This window comes from Pistacia vera, unplaced genomic scaffold, assembly GCF_008641045.1.
Source record: "Pistacia vera cultivar Batoury unplaced genomic scaffold, PisVer_v2 Contig154, whole genome shotgun sequence".
NCBI lineage: Eukaryota > Viridiplantae > Streptophyta > Magnoliopsida > Sapindales > Anacardiaceae > Pistacia > Pistacia vera.
In genome coordinates, this window is record NW_022195619.1 from 793,488 (window position 1) to 802,941 (window position 9,454).

Below are 9,454 nucleotides of genomic sequence, written 5' to 3' on the forward strand. Positions count from 1 at the left end.
ATCGATCGAATACCCACCAAATCCGACCGGTATGTGTGGTTATCCAATTTTCTGGCCAGATTCAGGCGGTGGTGGCCGGAATCTGACACTGCTAGTGGTAGAGGTGTTTTTGTCATTTTATAATATTTTAATATATTGGGGTGTTTATTAAATTAGCAAACCTTGGAGGTTTTTTCATAAATTTTTAAATTTTATCTCGTAATACTCTCTTATTCAACTATCCAATACTATCCCCAAAATCCTACCCAAAATAATAAACCAAACGCACCCCTACTTATTATAGAAAAAACTTAGGGCCCTAAAGTAATAACATATTGTATCACAGAATCTCACCCTAAAAAATCTCTAAACCTGAACCAAACACCCTGAACGAAATTAACCGATACTGTACATAATAATCCTCTACCACAACTTCACAGAAGAAGTCACAAAACTCAGAGTAGACAATGGAGGACATGAAGAAGAGGAAGATGGAGGAGATGAACAACGGTCTCCAACTTGCCACGTCATCATCATCATCTTAATCTTCACAAGAACACTTGCGTTGTTTACTTGAACCTCTCTCTAAGCCTCAGCTCGTCGAGCTTCTCTCTAGAGTGTACGATCTCAGTTTCTCTTTCTATCTTTTGTTTCTTTTCTTGTTTTCGCTTTGTGGGTATTTAAACGCAGCGAATTTGGCAACTGGGTTTGTCTCGGATTGGTTAGATTTTGTCTGGTTAGGTTTTTAATTTGGTAAATTAGGGTTTTTGTTCTGTTCTTGAAAATTAGCCCCAAGTTTTGATGTTTTTTTGTGTTTTGATTTAGATAAATTAGGGTTCTTCTGCGTTATAAAGCTACAATTAATTTGCTTTAATTAATTGTTAATTTAGTAAAAAAAAAAAAGTTTAATTTGTTTCATGAATTTGACCCACGTCTGCACAATCCGGAAGTAGGACCTACAAAAGCAATATACAAGTGGTGAATTTTTTAAAATTCTAATGTATAATTTTGCAGGACCATTGCTTTTGTACCTTAAGATATAAACAAATTTGGCATTAGTGGCCATGAATTTTCACTTGCCTATTAAGGTATACTTTTGTGTGGTCAAATGTGAAATTGAATTCAAATCTTTGACATTAGTGGCCAAAGAAATTTGTGGCGTGTTGAAATTTTTGGCATGTCGGGAATATATAAGAAGGCGTTAGACAGTGGCCATGAATTTTGAAACTACTATTTAGGTATAAATTTTTTTTGGCATGACATTGTGTTGATGAATAGTTGAATACTGTTTCAATGAATGTAGTTTAAGGTGTGTTTGCTTAGAGTTATTTCAGTAGTTTTTGAAAAGTTGAGTTGGGTTGTTATTACGAGAATAGGATTTGAAAATAACAAAATATGTCCTACATTTGTTAATATAGTTAACACCTCCTACAATAAAACATTGAAAATAACAAAAATATTACACAGCCAACACTATCGGGGGTGGTCGGAAGTTAGGAATGGGCACGATTGGCTAGATCGACCTTCTCCAGCTAGATCCACTATGGATCTGGCTGGAAAAGGCCAAATCTGCGGCCAAAGATCTAGTCATTGATGGCCAGATCTTTGGTTACATCTGGTCGTCAACGACAGTTATATCTTGGCCGTCGTTGACGAGTAGATGTGACCAAGATCTGACATAGATCTGGTATTTTCTAGTCAGATCCGCGGTGGATCTAGCGGAAAAGGCTAGATCGATGCACTACCAGCCATTTGCAGTTGGTAGTGCGCTCTTACGGCAGAATCCAAACACCTTTTGGTGATGGTGGCCGGAATTGGCAAATGTGGGTGAGGATAGGGTGTTTTGTCGATTTATAAACTTTTTATGTAAGGGTGTGTTTAGTTAAATTAACAAACCTAGGGATATTTTTGTTAATTTTTAAATTCTATCTTGTAATACAACTTAACTAAATTTTTTCAAAGATACTGTTAAAAATAAAACCAACACACTTGTAGATTTTCCTCTCTCTTTCTCTCTTATGTAGTTTTCTAAGTAAACTACAAAAGCAATTATTGAATTCCATAAAAGTTCAAACTGCGCAAATTGAAATTTCGATTACTTTTCTATTAGTGAATGCAAACATGAGTGTAATGTTGGCTGTCACAATTCACAAACCATTTGTGTCTCTTCCGGTTCACTAAAATCCTGCAAAAATTTGGCACTTTGAAACTTTTATAATTGCTTTTGTAGTTTGTAGAAGTTTCAAACTAGTAAAAAAGTTGGGTGAAAACTTCATATTGTAATGAATTACTATAATGCATATTGTCAAGTTGTGTGACTCACGATAGAATTGTAGATAATAGTTTCCTTTTATGCTAATTTTAAGTCAAGTGTAGAAGTAAACTCTGAATGCAAAAGAGGTAAAGTGAGCAGTGGAATAATAAATTTCAAACATGATGGGATAAAAGAGACTTTTTCCCATTTCTGTAAAAGAAATGCAAAGAAACAGCTGTTTTATACCGTCACTATGTTTTGTTCTGCAGTTTTATTCCATTAATGTTATGAACTCTTTTGCTTCAATTATTTTAATTTTATGATTTTACAAAAAATTTACCCCTTCAGAATTGTTTTTGAGGTCTCATTAACCATTGTGTTTATGTGGGTCAAGTTCATGAAACAAATTTTTGGCATGACGTAGCTTGGTTAAATGAGATAATGATGTTTATACTCCCTTTGTTTTTTTTTTTTTTTTAAATGTCGTTTTGAGGGTGTAATTCTTTTTTAAATTAAATGTCGCTTGTCTTGTCTTGCGATATTCTCAATTCTCCACTTTTTGTCATGGAATAAACAAATACAGTAAGTCAATAATAGGAGAGAGAATGACAATATATATATAATTCAATGTGTGTAGCGGGAAAGTTTTTCCCACCTACAAAATCAGAGGAAAAAGTCAAGTGGGAGAGAGATGAAATTTTTTATTAAAAAGTTTTGTACTGATATGAATTTCTTCAACCTCAATTCTATACTACCCTAAAACAACCACTTTGACTAAACCTAGGTTAGGTTTTCTTCCAACTCCTTAGACCATTCGGCTATCACACTCCATCACATTCACAACCATCAATAATTAAAACAATCCTTATATCAAACTTCAGTCATTCATGTACAATGCACACAAATGGATTATACACACCATGCAAAACAAAATCCGGAAAATGAGTTAACTTGAAACTAAAGAAAAAACAACTTACATAAGAGATGACCAAGGAATTAATCAAGCCTAAAGGAAAAATCTATCAGCTTGATAGACACTCTACCACCAAGGCCGAACTTGGGTAAAAGAAAACAAGAGAAAACAATTCTCAAGACAAAGCACTTCACTTCAATATTCAAGTCCCTTTACAAAATGATCAAGTGGCCTTTAAATAGGCTTTACAAAAATTAGGGATTTACCCAAGTTTTACAAAAATGATCAGCCTAATTTAAGACCTATGTCCTTAACAACATTTTAGGGATTTTCCTCCAAATTTGAATCAAATGACACCCAAAACTGGGCTGAATATTGAAGTGAATAGTGCTTTGTCTTGAGAATTGTTTTATCTTGTTTTCCTACCCAAGTTCGGCCAAACTTGGTGGTGGAGTGTCTATCAAGCTGGTGGAGTTCCTTAGGTTGATTGATTCCTTGGTCATCTCTATGAAGTGTTTTCCTTAGTTTCAAGTTAGCTCATTTTCGGATTTTGTTTTGCATGGTGTGTATGAATCCATTTGTGGTGCATTTGAACATGAATGACTTTGTGAATGACTGGAGTTTGATATAAGGAGTTGTTTTAATTTATTGATGGTTGTGAATGTGTATGGAGGTGATAGCCGAATGGTCATAAGGAGTTGGAAGAAAACCTGCTTAGGTTTAGTCAAAAGTGGTTGTTTTGGGGAGGTAGTATATGAATTGAGGTTGAAGAAATTCATACATGTACAAACTTAAAAAGTTATTATATTGAAAAGGATTGACTTTACTCATTTGTTTATTCCATGACAAAAAGTGGGAGATGAAAATGTCACAGACAAGACAAACGATATTTAATTTGAAAAAAAATTCACACTCCAAAGACCATTTAAAAAAAAACAACATTTAAAAAAAAAAACAGAAGGAGTAATTAATAGGTGTGTAGGGGTGTAATGTGATTGACCAAGTATTTCTATAATAATTAACAAAATTAATTGAATATGGTTGCCTCGGCTTTGATTGAATGAATATATATATATATATGAGATAGAGAGAGAGAGAGAGAGAGAGGCTGTATCCAACGGCCGTGTAGAAAGGATAAGAAGCTCGAGAAAAGAAAAATTTACCATATAATTAATAAAACAATAAAGAAGGGTTAATGACAAAGAAATGTAATTAATATGTTAATTAACTTCTTAGGCTATGCAGGACAGGCAATCATGTAAAATACATCGCTATGCAGTGTAAGAATAATAATGATAGTTTGTAAGGAAACCATCAAACTAAGGTTTTAAAACCCGGCAAAGTGTTTGGATCTGGGGTGAATAATTGAAGCGGTTTGATCGATGGGTTAAATCGGTGATGTTAGCATGTAAAAAGTTTGAAATCTAGCAAAAATACCTTACAAATTACACATAAGTCTCTATAAGTTTGAAATCCTATAAAAATATTCTAAATACATTGTTGGCGTTGACAACCTAAGCTAAATAGGGCCTGGTTTTGGTGTCGAAAACACACTCATCACCACGAAAGACTCTTTCTTAGCCTTCTGACCAAAACTTCTTTTGTTGTTGATTTATTTTTGTGATTTTCGGTCGTTCAACACTGGAAACAAATCATTGCCACCTTTCCACCGGCTATTTTTCATGAAAAACCCTAACATCCCAACCACCAATTTATCGCAAATCGTCTTCATAAATCTAGGGTTTGCTTTGATTAGTTATGAATAGTTAAATTGGGAACCTAGCCCAACCAATGCTTAGGTCCCGGTTAGACGGTTTAATCGATCGGATCAATTGGTTTTAAAACTTGCATCACACTATTAAGATAAATAAGTAGCGATTATCAATACAAATCCATTGTTTGATAATCAACCGCGTCTTGAATATGCTCAAAATACACTCAATAAACAGTGATGAAAATTCATATACAAACCTACTTACTTGTAGGACGATACAACTCAAGTTGACAGAATTCGGCAAACATATTTCATGAGAGAAAGTTAAGCAGATCAAAGTGAACTAGTTAACACATGAGCTATGAACAGCACTTGGTACAGGACACTGCAACAAAGAGCTGTTAGATCTGCAAAAACTTCGATTTGAAATGGAAAGAGTAGGATTTATATGTCAACTACAATATGAAGAGTTAAGCATCCTTTGACGGATGTGGACTGCAGCATTCAAAGCACTGAAATTATGTGGTGCTCGGAATGAGAAACTGTCAAAATCATACAAAATTGAGCATGAAATTTAGAAAAGAACTGAAAAAAAAAAATAAAAAATAAATGTATTTTAATAAAAACTCGCCTTAAAAATATCAAATATACAACAATCTTTATAAAATTATCAAAAACTCCCTATTGTGCTGACTTTATTTATATATATATTATGTTAAAGCAATAACATATTAGGTATAACCTAATCTCACCCTAAAAAATCTCTAAACCTGTAACCAAACACCCTGAACGAATTAACCGTTACTGTACATGATATATCTCTATCACTTCACAAAAGAAGTCACAAAACTCCAGTGGGCGATGGAGGACATGAAGAAGAGGAAGATGGAGGAGATGAATAAGCTCCAACTTGCCACATCATCGTCTTCATCTTCACAAGAGCACTTGCGTCTACTTGAACCCTCTCCAAGCCTCACTTGTCGGCTTCTCTCTAGAGTGTACGTTCTCAGTCTCTCTTTCTCTCTTTGTTTTTTCTGTTTTCGCTTTTGTGGGTATTTAAACGCGGCGTATTTTGCATCTGGGATTGTCTCGGATTGGTTAATTTTGTTGGTTGGTTTTATTGATAAATTAGGGTTTTTGTTCTGTTATTGAATATTAGCCCCAAGTTTTGAACTTTTGTTGTGTTTTGATTAGATAAATTAGGGTTCTCTGGGTTATCAGAAGCTCAAATTAATTTGCTTTTTAATTAATTGTTAATTGAAACTGATTAAGAATTTGATTCGAGTAAAATGAAATTTTTTAGAGTCAGAATGCATCGAAAAGAATTTCCGATTGTAGTTATAACTTATAGCTGTGTGGAATTGTAAACTATTATGTTTTGCTGGAGAAGGGTCATAACTTTATGGCTCGTGTATGGGTCTACTATGGTGGATTTTTCTTTTGTAAATTTTTATGAAGTGTTTTTATTTTCTATTGATGTTGCTGTAAAATTACAAACTTTCACGTGGTTTGAAATACCGACTGAAGCGGTAGTACCAAAAAAATAATTAAAAGTATGCTGTTATACTTTTGTTGTGTATTTATAATGATATATGTACTAGGCTACTAGTGAGTCGTTAAATGTGGTTAGTTCCATGTGTTATCTTTTGTGTCTTCTCTTTGTGCGTTTTCCTGTGTTTACTGGTCATTTGGGGGTCTTTGTGTTGTGGTAAGTGAATGGGGGCATATGCTTGTTGCTCCAATTTGTATGTGTGTGATTGACAATGTGCATGTGTGTTTGTTTGCATGTTGACGATAAGAGGGTCCAAAATCCTTCAATTGCAGAAGAAATTAAAAGTATTGCCAGTGCAGATCCGGCTCATCGAAAGCTTTTGTTCGTGGCTTAGCTTGGAATACCACTTCAGAAACCTTGTGTGCTGTGAGTGATTGCTGATTGTGTTTTGTGTGCCATGGTGGTGATTGTCCCATCAATATGAGTTTGGCAGACAAAAGAAATTAAAAAAAATTAATCAATATGGAGAATCAGTCCATTAATGTCTCTCTCTGTTTTTCATTATTTGTTGATCATTTAACATCTTCCTTCATTATCTTTCTTAAGGACTTCACAGGCTTGAGTACTGTAATTTGAACTAAATGTTATATGGGTATGTTTTCATCTAGGCATTTCAAGTGCATGGTGAAATAGAAGAAGGGGCTGTGATCTATGATAAAGCAACAGGAAAATCGCGTGGCTATGGTTTTCATCAATACAAACATATGGAGTCAACTCAGAATGCACTGAGAGCACCAAGCAAATTGATTGATGTAAGCATTTACCCACTTTTCATTTGCATGCGGGCGTTTCCCTGGATAATGAATGGAATTGCCTGTGTCATCTTATTTTTTTCACTTTGATGATCATTTTCAGGGGTATTAGCTAGTTCTGTTGGTAAAGCCAAGAGGTCCATCCTGGAAGCCATGTCATGTTGCGTCATCTTTTGGATTTGTTGAATTTATTGTAGGGTTCTTATTTTTATTAATTATTATTAGGGTCGGATGGCTGTCTGTAATTTAGCCTGTGAGGGATTAACTGGAGCGACACCCCTGATCTAGCTCAGAGAAAGCTACATCGGGGGCTTGTCACCAGAGATACAACAGAGATGCTGCTTAACTTTTTCGGGAGGCATGGAGAGATTGAGGAAGGTTCAGTTGCATATGACAAGGACACAAATGATTCACGGTATAATTCCAAATTGTCTATGCTTGTGAGAATAATCTCTTTAGGGGAATAATCATCTATCTACTCTTTAAATACTTGCAGTGTCACCTGTATGTGGGAAATAATCATCTTATTCTACTTTTACATGTAGTGGATTTGGCTTTGTCACATACAAAACTGTCGAGGCTGCTAAGAAAGCCATAGAGGATCCACAAAAGTTCTTGGGGTAAGTGACTATAACAGTCCCTATTCAATATATCTTGCCTCATACGTGATTGTGTGGAGAAAAGTTTGTTAAATAATCTCTGTCCCTTGTAAAATCTTATTTTTGAACATGAGCACCAACCAAAAATGAGTTATGCAGCCTTGTATTGATGTATTGTTTGGTTGCAGGGGAGAAGTGTTACTGTGAAGCTGCCGACACCCACAAGGGTAAACCAGTACAGACGCAAATACCTCACCAATGATTAATTTAGCTGGCATACCTTTGGCAGCGGCTACCCACAGCCTGGAAAAGTGCATGCCAACACCCCCCGTTGGCTACAATTACGCTCAAAATGTAGCATCATACCCGAATTCTTCATACGCAAGTCCTCCTGCGGCAGCTGCACAATATTCGACACAACCTCCAATGTCTTATCCACAAGTCCCCTTAAGAAGGACCCTATTGGAATTCCACCAACTACACCAGTGGGAATGGGCGGGTACCCGTTTTACCTTGGTAACAATAACCCAGTTCCCATGCTTTAATGGTATGTTCAAGATCCACCTCTTCTTCTTACTAACATCATTATTTGTTATTTATCTCATTCATGAAGTTATCTCTTCTGTTTTTTGCAGTTGAATTATGGCCTTGTGGATGCAGCGAGACTGTTTAGTGAAAGTAGGGATCAGATCGACTAGCATTTGAGCCACGAAGAAGCAGAAGTTTTGATAATGGCAATGTTGATGTTGAAGATGTTAGCTGTAGTATTTTTTTGTAAGGCTTCTTGTAATATTAGCCATTTGTAGTAGAATTGGTGATAGTTGCACTTTCTATTTTCCTGTTTATCTAAATTTTTATGAGATTTTAAATTAAGTGCTAAGATCTGTGTCATTTTTATTTACCAGTCACAGCCTTAAAAAAAAATCTGGTTATATTGGTATATAAAGCAAACAAGCAAAGAAGTATAATGTAAAATTTTATATAAAAAGTGTAAAATCACAAAGATTTACTATTGTTCGACTGGACTTACAAAAGTGGCCAGAACTGTGCAGTTTAAGAATATTATTTAATTTCTATTCCAGGATTACACCAGTACTACAAATTTTTTTTTAAGAAATTGGTAATTAAAGCATCTACACTTTCAACATCAAAGAAATTAAAAAGTTGTAGAACATAATATGAAAGTACACTTCATATAGAAATTAAAGAATTTGCAGAATATAAATATGAGAACAGTGGGTGCCATATAGTTCATCTTCCGTTGAATAGTTTTCCAGACAGGTTCAAGAGCCTCAGGAGGATCAAGCTTTTCTTCTCTGGATAGCTTCAACCACAATGGAAATGTCGCTCTCTGCTCTTGCATATTCTATAATTCGGAAGGCCACAAGCATGGTGCTTAAGTAATTCTTGAATCTCTCGGGAGGAATAACCCACATTATAGAGAAGGGTATTTCAAACCCAGATTCGCCAGTTTATCCGCCACTCGATTTCCTTCGCGATAATATGAGAACAGCGGATATCATAGAGTCCATCTTCCGTTGAATATTTTTCCAGACAGGTTCAGAGCCTCAGGAGGATCCAGCTTTGTTCTCTGGATAGCTTGAACCACAATGGAACTGTCGCTCCCTATCCAAAGTCTTCTCCAGTTTAGCATGTGCGATATGAACTGCCATGAAAACTCCATTAATTCC

General features: G+C 35.3%; 1 pseudogene; it reads left to right on the plus strand.

Moving 5' to 3' along the window:
• Positions 1–446: 446 nt before the first annotated feature.
• Positions 447–8,308, plus strand: LOC116124634 (annotated as a pseudogene).
• Positions 8,309–9,454: the final 1,146 nt, after the last annotated feature.